The sequence below is a fragment of the Ceratotherium simum genome, chromosome 13 (assembly GCF_057802395.1).
Source record: "Ceratotherium simum simum isolate JZ-2026a chromosome 13, ASM5780239v1, whole genome shotgun sequence".
Taxonomy (NCBI): domain Eukaryota; kingdom Metazoa; phylum Chordata; class Mammalia; order Perissodactyla; family Rhinocerotidae; genus Ceratotherium; species Ceratotherium simum.
Window position 1 is genome coordinate 31808148 of NC_141912.1, and position 13609 is coordinate 31821756.

Sequence of the window (13609 nt, forward strand, 5' to 3'; positions counted from 1 at the left end):
GGAATTGGAGTCATAGGGAGGGAGGCATGCATCTCTATCTTCAAAGAGTACATTCTTTACTTTAGGGTAATGTTGAAAGCAAATGTACAATGTATGTTTGACTCACAATGTAAGTCAGCACAATGTAAGTCAGGCTTTTTTTTCTGCATAAAGTTCAGGCCAAATCAGGTATACACCAGAGTGGCTCTCCTACACACCTCAATATGTGAAAATTTCTTATATCATTTTCCCCTTTTGATCAATAATCTTTCAATAGAAAGCATTAATGATCAAGATATTTGTCCCATAAAGCCAGGGTGGTTCCTTCCTGCTCTGGATCCATCATGTCCCACAGAGCTGGGCTTTTATTTTTATTGACTTGCCTGGTTATCCAGGTTGGGGGGAAATAGTCAAATATAATTGACAAGCCTGGAGGTATATGCTGATGGGGGAAGTATTTTTATAGGTTATACATATCGTAAATTAGATCGAATTGTTGTATAAGCATTGTACATGTACTTTTATGTGGCTTTTTGCAATCACATTGTTTATAACGTTTATAGAACAGATATAATAACAATGATAAGAAGCCAATTAATAATATTTGAAATAACCAATGTGGAGTAGGCACAGATTTAAAGAGACAAGAGAAGAAACCAAAGAATCTGCTATAGGTATTTTGGCTATTTTGTACTAATTTAAGTATTTGTTTGCCTCCCTTATCTACTGTTATGATAAATTTGGGCAGACTGATTTAATATAGTAATAAGATCTTCAGTTGCTACCTGTAATGATTTTTCAGCCCAATTAGATTCCGTTGAAATTACATCTTGTGATGGATGTAGTCCTATTTCTCAAAGCATTTGATAATCAATATCAATATGAGTATACATCTTATTAAAGCTAGGCAGTTCTGTTTGACTAGAAAAACCGGTATTACACAATATAGAAGTAAAGTTATGACAAAAGATATTTTTTTGACAATACAGGTCAAAAAGAAAGATGGAGGTGTTTTTTAAACCTTCTGAACAAAATTTTCTTCTACTCACATACCATATATCTTTTTGTATGTGTGTAGTTGTTATAGGATAACTGGTAGTAAATCCGGAGTTCCATCGTTGTTCAAGGCATAGCCACATACATTGTTGGAATTCACAAATCTGAATGGATATAGGGGTCCAGTAGGAATTACTTGATAGTTAGGCCCATCTTCCCCCAAGAGGGAGAATCTTAGAGGTAGAACTTAAAATGATCCCTATTCCTACCAATTGAACAACATCATATGCGTGGCTTGTTGTAAGTTTAGGCGCTAAAGCTGTGATAGAACACTTACGTGAATTTCAGGATTCTTTGATAAATTTCCATAAGTTAGGTGAACTATATAACTTCCATAGATGTACATTTTGGGCTTCTGCTGTGAGCAAAGAAGGCCATTGACCCATTGCTACTTCAGACTCCATTTGAATTAGCATGTCTAAAAAGCCCTTCTTGAATTAAAGGGCATGCTCTTTCCCATTGTTGGGTATGGGCATTTTCTGCCATGATACGTTCAGTCTGTTTTAACCACTTCGTTAGTACTAAATTATCAGCCCAAGCAGATTTCTATCCTTTACTTTCCTCTTGCAATAATAGCCCCTCCAATTTACCATTTGGGTTAGAATATTTTTTTCTTCTGAATGTCTTTCTTCAGTAAAAGTAAATTCAGCCTGTCCAATATTACCTAACCCTGATCCTATCGCTCCAAAGTTTGCTTTGTCCTTTTGGGCCAGTGCTGATTAATCCACCAAATGTGTTGTTGCCACTGCAGGTTAACATCATTGGTGCAATTAGGATAAAGGTTTTGGACCCAAAAATGTTGTGTTCCCCAGACTAATGTTAAATGGATAGTAGTAACACCTGAATATATCTTTGTTAGAGTATGCCATAGGTTTTTCTGTAATCTTCCTGGTCTTACAGTAAGATTAAACTTAGGAAAAAGTTGAACCCAGCAGGTTACCCCTAAAATGGAATTTTTAATATATATCCATTATTTTTTCTTATTTCGTTTTAGGCCATTGCATTCACAAAAACATGGTTTATAAGTACATTGGCTATTTTGATATACTGAGCAAGCAGCCACTAATTTTTTTCCATCAGATCCATGAACTTTTCTTAATAATTGATCATCTATGTTTATAGATACTTAATAATTGATGTTCTAAGTTTATAGATACTTAGTGGTCAGTTTGTTGGGTATTTTATACACTGCAAGTTAGATTTGTATTAGGTAATATTTTCTGAAAGTTTTCCCTTACAATGGCCCTCTGTAATATACATATACCAAAAAGTAAGTTCCAAAAGCCAAGAGAATATTAGGGTACACTCAAGGAATCGTAAACATTTTATCTAAGTCGTCATCATACTATGAAACTAAGGTTGTGTTTGGGCTTATATTAGTTAGATTGGCAGGCAGCCGTGATATTTCCTTGGGATGTAATAGAGGGCCAGGGGAGGATAGACAGTGAGTCCAATATTGTCTAAGGTACCAGATGTGATAAAATGGAGGAAAAGTAAGAAAACAATCCTAGTCCTGAGTCCTGGGAGGAGCTGTCTACCCTGATGTCATCTTCTTCTCATCTTGGCTTGGTGGTGCTTGTCTTAGTCAGTCAAAGCTGGATGTCAGCAACAGGGGTCAAAATCCACTCAGGTTGGAGGGACCTTTTTAAAATGAGAGATGTGAATCAGTGAGTCTATGGCTTTTAATTTGGCAGTTCATAGATTAGTCAATAACACCTGATAAGGTCCTTTTATTTGATGCCTTTTCCAATAAAAAAAATCTCTAGGTTGTAGTCCATGATCCTTAAGGTCTTCATCTCCTGGGACCTCACTGTGAAAGGAATCAGATACCAACTTTTCATATCTTTTAAGTAACTCAATAAGACCCTGACAATAATGTAATATATCTCCCTTGGGTAAAGTTGGTTCATACATTCCCTCATCTAATTGCATAGGCCATCCTGCTATTATTTCAAAAGGAGACAGGCGATGTTTACCGAAAGGTGTAGACATAAGATTAAGAAGTACTAGCAGAAGAACTTTTGGCCATGAGAGATTAAATGCTTCTGAAACTTTTGCCAATTGAGTTTTGATAGTGCCATTAGTTATTTCCACCAATCCTGATGACTGGGGATGATAAGCACAGTGAAAGTGCTGCATTATTGACCAAATGTCACAAATAGATTTAATTACTTGTCTGGTAAAATGCGCTCCCCAGTCACTGTTTAACTCAGAAGGAATTCCCCAAACAGGAATTATCCTTTCCAATAACAATTTACCTACTATTACAGCTGTTGGTCTTCTGCAAGGAAAGGCCTCAACCCAATGTGAAAGCATACAAACCATTACCGAAATATATTTATATCCTTGAGATGGTGACATGTGAACAAAGCCCAATTGCCATACCTCAGAGTCCCTTAGGAAGGGGAAAGTGTCCTTGTGACTCATGAAGTGGTTTCCTGGGATTATATTTAGGATATATAGGACAATGAGCATATGCTTTATGAGCCACTGTGAGAGAAAGTTTCCAAAAATATTGTTTTCCCCATAAAATCATCTTTTCAGGTGTCCAATGAGTCAAAGGACATATATGCTGAAATAATGGCAGTTGTGATCCCACAGGCACTATAGGCTTTTTGTCAGGTCCAAACCACATTTGTGTGATGGGGTCAAAATCTCGACCCCACCCCCGTTTTTTTTGCTGAGGAAGATTCACACTGAGCTAACATTTGTTGCCAATCTTCCTCTTTTTGCTTGAGGAAGATTCACCGTCAGCTAACATCTGTGCCAGTCTTCCTCTATTTTGTATGTGGGTCGCTGCCACAGCATGGCCACTGATGAGTGGTGTAGGTCTACACCCAGGAACTGAACCTGGGCCACCGAAGCAGAGCGTGCTGAACTTAACCACAACACCATGGGGCTGGTCCCTCAAAACTCCTCCTTTTTGTTGCCAGATTTGCTTCTCTTCTTCAGTGGTGATTTCTTGAGCATGTAGAAGAAAATCTTTTATTGGGTTAGCAGGGTTAACTGACAGCAGTGGGCATTCTCAGGGCTGGACAGGATGAGAATTTAAAGCTGCCTGTTTGGCAGCAACATCAGCAAGTCAATTTCCTTTAGCTTCCACAGTGTCAGTTTTGTAATCCCCTGGTATCTTAGTAATTGCTAATTGTTTTGGTAGTTATATGGCATTCAACAAGTCGGCAACCTGTTTTTCATTTTTTATAGGTTGCTCTGAAGATGTTAAGAACTCTCACCATTTCCATAGCATTCCAAAGTCATGTGCCACTCCAAAGGCATAATGATTGTCAGTATAAATATCTGCTATCTGGTCTGTATCTAGTTGACAAGCTCAAGTTAAAGCATTAATTCAGCTTGTGCTGATTTTATCTCTGGTATAGAAAAGCTTTCAATTATGTCCACTGTGGATGTTACTGCATATCCAGCTCAGTAATGTCCCTGCTCATCTTTTAAATAGGGCCCATATGTAAACCAAATTAGATTATCACTATCAATAGGAGTCTCTTGCAAGTCATTCCTAGGAACAAGATAATTTTTTAATAAAATGCAGTGGTGGTCATTTTCCTCTTGTGGTACTAGAAGCAAGCGTGCAGGATTAAGATTATTACATCAGTTTAGGTAATACTAGGTGCAGAAAGCAACAGTACTTCATAAGAGGCTAATCAGCTTACAGAGTAGTGCTGAGTGTGGTGGGAATTTAGAAGGGATTCAACTGCATGTGGGACATAAATGGTTAAAGGAGACCTCATTATCATTTCTTCAGTAGGCTTACATAAGAGAGCCATTGTTGTAATAGCCCTCATGCAAGGTGGAAGTCATTTTGCTACCCAGTCTAATTGTTGACTGCTGACTATAATATGCTCTAGGTTGATGTTTTTGAATTAATGTTGTATTTGAATTAATGATGTTTTTGAATTAATATACCTAAAGCATTTTATGTTCATGCACAAAGAGGATAAATGGCAAGTTGTAGTTAGGGTGACCTAAAGCCAGTGCCTGAGCCAAGATGGACTTTATTACATAAAGGTATTTATTGCTTTCTCTCCTTCTAGGATCCATTCAATCAGATCAGGCTGGTCAAACTTAAATAATGAACATGAAGGTTGAACGACGAGTGAAAAGTTAGGCACCCAATTCCTGCAGTATCCGGTCAGTCCTAGATATCCCCTCAATTGCTTTTTTGTTTTGGGGAAAGAAAAAGCCAAAATTCTTTTAATTCTTTCAGAATCAATCAATAGTGCATCCTTAGATATTAGGTGCCCCAAATATTTTACAATAGGTTAACAAAATTGGAGTTTATCTTTGGACACCTTACGTTCTTTAGCTGCTAGGTGTTGTAGAAGGTAGATTGGTGTCCTTTTGGGAGTCTAATTTAGTTTGGAACACAAAAGAAAGTCATGTACATATTGAGTTAAGGTAGAGCCATTAGGAAAATCTACATTAGCTAAATCAGCCTTGAGTATTTGAGACAAGTAAGTAGGGCTTTCAGGATAGCCCTGTGGCATAACCGTCAAGGTTTATACTGGTAATCTTCCCGCATAAAGATATTGATTGTCTTTTTCTACTGGGACACTAAGGAAGGTGCTGCATAAATCAATTGCTGAAATTCAGCAGCTGTCAGCTGGAATGGCTGAGAGCAAAGTGTGTGGATTTGGGACCACAGGATGTCGAGGAATCACAATATTGTTTATAGCTCTCGGATCTTGAACTAATCTCCAGCCTTTCCCATTTGGCTTTCTTACTGGTAAAATAGGTGTATTACAAGGACTAGTACAAGGAATTATCAATTCTTTCTCAAGCGATTCCTGAACAATAGGTCTTATTCCTTTTAATGGGCCTCTGGTTTATGTGGGTATTGTCAAATATTAGGTAGAGGCTTAGAGTTGTCAACAGTCACCTTAACAGGAGTGGCTGATTTAATTTTTCCAATATCTGAAGACGAAGATGACCATAATTCTTTAGGCACTTGCAATAACAGGTCATTGATTTTCATTTGGTCTATCTGAGCTACTGATTTCATAACCATCAATTTTTCAGTAACTAAATTTTGGTCAGCATTCACATTTTCTAAATCTAGAATCATTTCACCCTTTTGTGAAAAGGCGATATGAACATTATATGCTTCTAAAAGGTCTCATCCTATCAAATGAATTGGAGCACATTTTACCGGGAGAAACACATGTTTCCCTTGATGGTTCCTAACTGAAAGTTTATTGGTTCTGATTTATTTATTTATTTTTAATTGTCATTTTTTTTTTCTTTTTTTTGTTATTGAGGTAACATTGGTTTATAACATTATGTGAATGTCAGGTGTACATCATTATATTTTGATTTCTGTATAGATTACATCATGTTATCCACCCAAAGACTAATTACAATCCATCACCAAACACATGTGCCTAATCATTCCTTTCACTCTCCTCCCTTCCCCCTTCCCCTCTGATAACCACCAATCCAATTTCTGTCTCTATGTGATTGTTTGTTGTTGTTTTTATCTTCTACTTATTAGAGAGATCATACGGTATTTGACTTTCTCCCTCTGACTTATTTTGCTTAGCATAATACTCTTAAGGTCCATGCATGTTGTCACAAATGGTTGGATTTCATCATTTCTTATGGCTGAGTAGTATTCTATCATGTATATATACCACATCTTCTTTATCCATTCATCCCTTGATGGGCACCTGGGTTGCTTCCAATTCTTGGCTATTGTGAATAATGCTGCAGTGAACATAGGGGTGCATGTATCTTTAGGCATTTGTGTTTTCATGTTCTTTGGATAAATACCCAGCAGTGGAATAACTGGATTGTATGGTAGTTCTATGCTTAATTTTTTGAGGAATCTCCATAATGTTTTCCATAGTGGCTGCACCAGTTTGCACTTCCATCAGCAGCGTATGAGAGTTCCCTTCTCTTTACAACCTCTCCAAGACTTGTTTCTTGTCTTGTTAATTTTAGCCATTCTGATGAGAGTGAGGTGATATCTCATTGTAGTTTTGATTTGCATTTCCTTGATAGTTAATTATGTCGAACATCTTTTCATGTGACTGTCGACCATCTGTATATCTTCTTTGGAGAAATGTCTGTTCATATCTTTTGCCAATTATTCAATTGTGTTTTTAGGTTTTTTTTTTTGTTGTTGAGATGTGTGGGTTTTTTTTTTACATATTTTGGATATTAACCACTTATCAGATATACGGTTTGCAAATATCTTCTTTCAATTGTTAGGTTGTCTTTTTGTTTTGTTGATGGTTTCCTTTGATGTGCAGAAGATTTTTAGTTTCATGTAGTCCCATTTATTTATTTTTTCTATTGCTTCCGTTGCCTGGTCAGACATGGTACTTGAAAATATGCTGCTAAAACTGATGTTGAAGAGTGTACTGCTTATGTTTTCTTCTAGAATTTTCATTGTTTCAGGGCTTACATTCAAATCTTTAATCCATTTTGAGTTAATTTTTGTGTATCGTGTAAGATAATGGTATACTTTCATTTTTTTGCATGTAGCTCTCCAGTTTTCCCAACACCACTTATTGAAGAGACTTTCCTTTCTTCATTGTATGTTCTTTGCCCCCTTGTCAAAAATTAGCTGTCTGTAGATGTGTGGGTTTATTTCTGGACTCTTCATTCTGTTCCATTGATCCATGTGTCTGTTTTTGTGCCAGTACGATACTGTTTTGGTTACTACAGCTTGGTAGTTTATTTTGAAGTCAGGGAGTGTGATACCTCCAGGTTGGTTCTTTTCTCTCAGGATTCCATTGGCTATTCAGGAACTTTTGTTGTTCCATGTGAATTTTAGGATTCTTTGTTCTATTTCTGTGAAAAGTATCATTGGAACTTTGATAGGGATTGCATTGAAATCTATAGATTGTTTTAGGAAGTATGGACATTTTAACTGTGTTAATTCTTCCAATCCAAGAGCATGGAATATCTTTCCATTTCGTTGCATCTTCTTCGATTTCTTTCAACAATGTTTTATAGTTTTCAGTGTACAGATCTTTCACTTCTTTGGTTAAGTTTATTCCTAGGTATTTTACTCTTTTTGTTGCAATTGTAAAAGGGATTGTGTTCGTAATTTCTCCTTCTGCTACTTCGTTGTTAGTGTATACAAACATAACTGATTTTTGTATGTTGATTTTGTATCCTGCAACTTTACCATATTCATTTATTATTTCTAAAAGTTTTTTGGCCAATTCTTTAGGGTTTTCTATATATAAAATATGTCATCTGCAAATAGTGACAGTTTCACATCTTCTTTTCCAATTTGGATCCCTTTTATTTCTTTTTCTTGCCTGATTGCTCTGGCTAGGACTTCCAAAACTGTGTTAAATAAGAATGGTGACAGTGGGCATCCTTGTCTGATTCCTTTTCTTAGAGGGATAGCTTTCAGTTTTTCACCATTGAGGATGATATTAGCTGTGAGTTTGTCATATACGGCCTTTATTATGTTGAGGTACTTTCCTTCTATACCCATTTTATTGAGAGTTTTTATCATAAATGGATGCTGTATCTTGTCAAATGCTTTCTCTGCCTCTATTGAGATGATCATGTGATTTTTATTCTTCAATTTGTTAATGTGGTGTATCACATTGATTGATTTGTGGATGTTGAACCGTCCCTGCATCCCTGGAATAAATCCCACCTGATCATGGTGTATAATCTTTTCAATGTATTGTTGTACTCGATTTGCTAGTATTTTTTTTGTGTGTGTGAGGAAGATCAGCGCTGAGCTAACATCCATGCCAATCCTCCTCTTTTTGCTGAGAAAGACTGGCCCTGAACTAACATCAGTGCCGATCTTCCTCCATTTTATGTGGGATGCTGCCACAGCATGGCCTGACAAGCGGTGTGTCTGTGCGCACCCGGGATCCGAACCCGGGCCCACCAGCAGTGGAGCGTGCGCACTTAACTGCTGCACCACAGGGCCGGACCCCAATTTGCTAGTACTTGTTGAGGATTGTTGCATCTATGTTCATCAATGATATTGGCTTGTAAGTTTCTTTGTTTTGTGTTGTCTTTGTCTGGTTTTGGTATCAGGGTAATAATGGCTTTGTAGAATGATTTAGGATTATCTTCACCTCCTCTTTGATTTTTTGGACGAGTTTGAGAAGGATAAGTATTAAATCTTCTTTGAATGTTTGGTAGAATTCACCAGGGACGCCGTCTGGTCCTGGACTTTTATTTTTGGGGAGGTTTTTGATTACTGTTTGAATCTTCTTACTGGTGATTGGTCTATTCAAATTCTCTATTTCTTCTTGATTCTGTTTTGGAAGGTTGCATGGTTCTAAGAATTTATCCATTTCTTCTAGATTATCCAATTTGTTGGCATATAGCTTTTTGTAGTATTCCCTTATAATCTTTTGCATTTCTGAGGTAGCCATTGTAATTTCTCCTCTTTCATTTCTGATTTTATTTACTTGAGCCTTCTTTTTTGTCTTGCTGAGTCTAGCTAAATGTTTGTCAATTTTGCTTATCTTTTCCAAGAACAGCTCTTGGTTTTGTTGATGTTTTTCTATTGTTTTTTGTCTCTATTTCATTTATTTCTGCTCTGATTTTTATTATTTCATTCCTTCTGCTGATTTTGGGCTTTGTTTTTTCTTCTTTCTCCAGTTCCTTTAGGTGCGCTGTTAGATTGTTTCTTTGAGATTTTTCTTATTTGTTGAGGTAGCCTGTATTGCTATAAACATCCCTCTTAAAACTGATTTGCTGCATCCCATAAATTCTGGCATGTTGTATTTCCATTTTCGTTTGTCTCCAGGTATTTTTTGATTTCTCCTTTGATTTCTTTGTTCACCCAGTCATTATTCAGTAGCATTTTGTTTAATCTCCACATATTTGTGGCTTTTCTGATTTTCTTTTTTTGTAGTTGACTTCTAGTTTCATGCCATTGTGGTCAGAAAAGATGCTTGGTATTATTTGAATCTTTTTAAATTTATTGAGACTTGTTTTGTGGCCTAATATGTGATCTATCCCAGAGAATGTTCCATGTGCATTTGAAAAAAATGTGTATTCTTCGGTTTTTGGATGGAATGTTCTGTATATAGCTACTAAGTCCATCTGTCTAATATGTCATCTAAGGCCAATGTTTCCTTATTGATCTTCTGTTTGGATGATCTATCCATTGGTGTAAGTGGAGTGTTAAAGTTCCCTACTGTTATTGTGTTACTGTCTATTTCACCTTTTATGTCTGTTAATAATTGCTTTATATATTTAGGTGCTCCTATGTTGGGTGCATAGATATTTACAAGTGTTATATCCTATTGTTGGATTGTCCCCTTGATCATTATGTAGTGCCCTTCTTTGTCTCTTGTTACAGTTCTTGTTTTAAAGTCTATTTTGTGTGATATAAGTATTTCTACCCTAGCTTTCTTTTTGAGTGGGGCTGGCCCTAGGGAGGGGAGCAGCCAATTGTTTCAGGGTTTCCTCCTTTCCTTCCTTCCCTCCCTCTGTTCCCCCCTTTCTTTCCTTCTTCCTTTCTTTTCATTCCTTTCTTTCTTTCTTTCTCTCTCTTTCAATATATAACATAAAATTTACCGTTTTACCTTTTTAAGTGTACACTTCAGTGGCATTAAGTAAATTCCCATTGTTGTGCAACCATCTCCACTATTCTGTCTAGAACTTTTTCATCATCCCAAACTGAAACTCTTCATCCATTTAACAATAACTCCCCATTCCTCCATTTCCTCCAGTTTGTGGTAACCACTTTTCTACTTTATGTCTCTATGAATTTGACTCTTCTAGTCTCTACCTCATAGAAGTAGAATCATATGTTTGTCCTTTTGTGTCTGGCTTATTTCACTTAGCATAATGTTTTCAAGGTTTATCCATGTTGTAGTGTGTATCAGAATTTTATTATTTTTAGACTGAATAATAGTCCATTGTAAGTATACACCACCTTTTGTTTATTCTTTCTTCTATTGATGGACATTTAGATTGTTTTCATTTTTTTGACTATTGTGAATAATGCACTTATGGACATGAGTGTTATATCTGTTTGAGACCCTACTATCAATTCTGTTGGGTATATGCCCAGAAGTAGAATTGCTGGATCATGTGGTAATTCTATGTTTAATTTTTTGAGCTGCTGCCATACTATTTTTTATAGCAGCTGCACCATTTTACATTCCCACCAACAGTGCAAATGGGTTCCAATTTTTCACATCCATGCCAACTTTTGTTATTTACTGCTTCTTTTTTTCATAATGGATGAGAAGTGGTGTCTTACTGTGGTTTCGATTTGCCATTCTCTAATGATTAGTGATGTTGAGCATATTTTCATGTGCTTATTGACCATTAGCATATCTTCTTTGGAGAAATGTCCATTGAAATCCTTTGCCCATTTTTGAATTGGGTTCTTTGTTTTTTTGTTTTGAGCTGTAGGATTCTTTATGTATTCTGATTATTAATACCTTATCAGACATGTGATCTGGAAGTATTTTCTCCAGTCCTCCAGGTTCACATTTCATTCTCTTGATAGTGTCCTTTGATGCACAAAAGTTTTTAATTTTGATGAAGTCCAATTTGTTTATTTTGTTGTTGGTGTTGCCTGTGGATTGGGTGTCATATCGAAGAAGTCACTGCCAAATCCAATGTCAAGAAACTTTCCCCCTATGTTTTCTTCTATGAATTTTATAATTTGGTTCTTATGTTTAGAGCTCTGATCCATTTTGAGTTAATTTTTGTATATGGTATAAGTGAAGGGTCCAACTTCAATCTTGTCACTCTGAGTATACAGTTTTCATAGCACCATTTGTGGAAAAGATTGTTCTTCCCCATTGAGTGGTCTGGACACCCTGGTCAAAAATCAGTTGGCCATATATGTGACAGTTTATTTCTGGGCTCTCTGTACTATGCCATTGGTCTGTATGTCTCTCTTTATGCCAGTACCACACTGTTTTGATTACTGCAGCTTTGTAGAAAGTTTTTGAATCAGAAGGTGTGAGTCCTCCAACTTATTTCTCCTTTGCCAGCATTGTTTTGGCTATTTGGGTTCCCTTAAGATTCCATGTTAATTTTAAGATGGGTTTCCATTTGTGCAAAAAACATTGTTGGGATTTTGATAGGGAACGCATTGAATCTGTACTTGCTATGTGTACTAGTGTCATTTTAACAACATTAAGTCTTCCAATTCATGAACATGTGATATCTTTCCATTTATTTACGTCTCCTTTAATTTTCTTCAGCAATGTCTTCTGGTTTTCAATGTATAAGTCTTTCTCCCCCTTGGTTTAGTTTATTCCTCTGTCTTTCATTCTTGTTGATGTTATTATAAATGTTATTGTTAATTTCCATGTAAGATTGTTCATTGTCAATGTATAAAAATACAACTGACTTTTGTGTGTTAATATTTATCCTGCAAATTTTCTGAATTCATTTATTAGCTCTAACAATTGTCTGTGTGTGTCTTTGTATAATTCTTAGGGATTTCTACTTATAAGATTATATTATCTGCAAATAGAGATAATTTTACTTCTTCATTTCCAATTTGTATGCTTTTTGTTTCTTTTTCTTGCTTAATTGCTCTAGCTAGAACTTCTAATACTATGTTGAAAGGAAGTGGCAAAGCAGGCATCCTACTCTTTTTCCTGATCTTAGGGACAAAGCTTTCAGTTTTTCACCATTAAACATGCTATTAGCTGTGGGTTTTTCACACATGGCCTCTAATATGTGAAGGAACTTTTATTCTATTCCTAATTTATTGAATTTCTTTTATCGTCAAGTGTTGTTGAATTTTGTCAAATGCTTTTTCTGCCTCAACTGAAATGCTCACGTGTTTTCTTTCCCCTTCATTCTGTCAATGTGGCATATTTCATTGACTGATTTTCATATGTTGAAACTTGCTTTCCATTCTTGTTTTCCAGGAATAAATCCCAATTGGCCATGGTGTATAATCCTTTTATTATGCTGCTGAATTTTGTTTGCTAGTATTTTGTTGAGATTTTTGCATCAATATTCATCAGGGATATTGGTCTGTAGTTTTCCTCTCTTGTAGTGTCTTTGTCTGTGTTTGGTATTAGGGCCACACTGACCTCATAGAATGGAGTTAGGAAGTGTTCCCTACTCTTCAATTTTTTGAAAAGTTAAAGAAAGATTGGTGTTAGTTGTTCTTTAAATGTTTGGTAGAATTCACCAATGGAGCCATCTCCAGGGCCCCATATGTCTTGGGCCCTGGAGGCGACTCTGGCTATCTTGCAGGCCATGTGGCTCAGCTGCAGGGTTCGAGGCCCTGGGGAGTCCTCCTCTGGCTGGGCACCCTCATCCCCCTGGGTCAGCCGTCAGGGTAGAAATGAGATTTGGGGCTGGGGTGCAAAGCTCATATGTTCAAGTGTTAGGGGTAGCAGACAGTGGGGCCTGAGGTGGTCAAGACTGAAGATTCTGGTACTTAGGTCACCTAAGGGAAAGAGGCAGGATCCCTGGGTCCCCAGGCAGAGAGCTGCAGACAGGCAGGGCCACCTCCAGATCCTGGGAAATAGGAAGTCAGTTGCCAGCGTCATCGTCTCCTGCCAAGATCCTTGGAGCCATGATGGTGTGTAACTCACAGTCCTCTGGGGCTCCTTGGCCCCTCAGGTTGTTGAGGAAG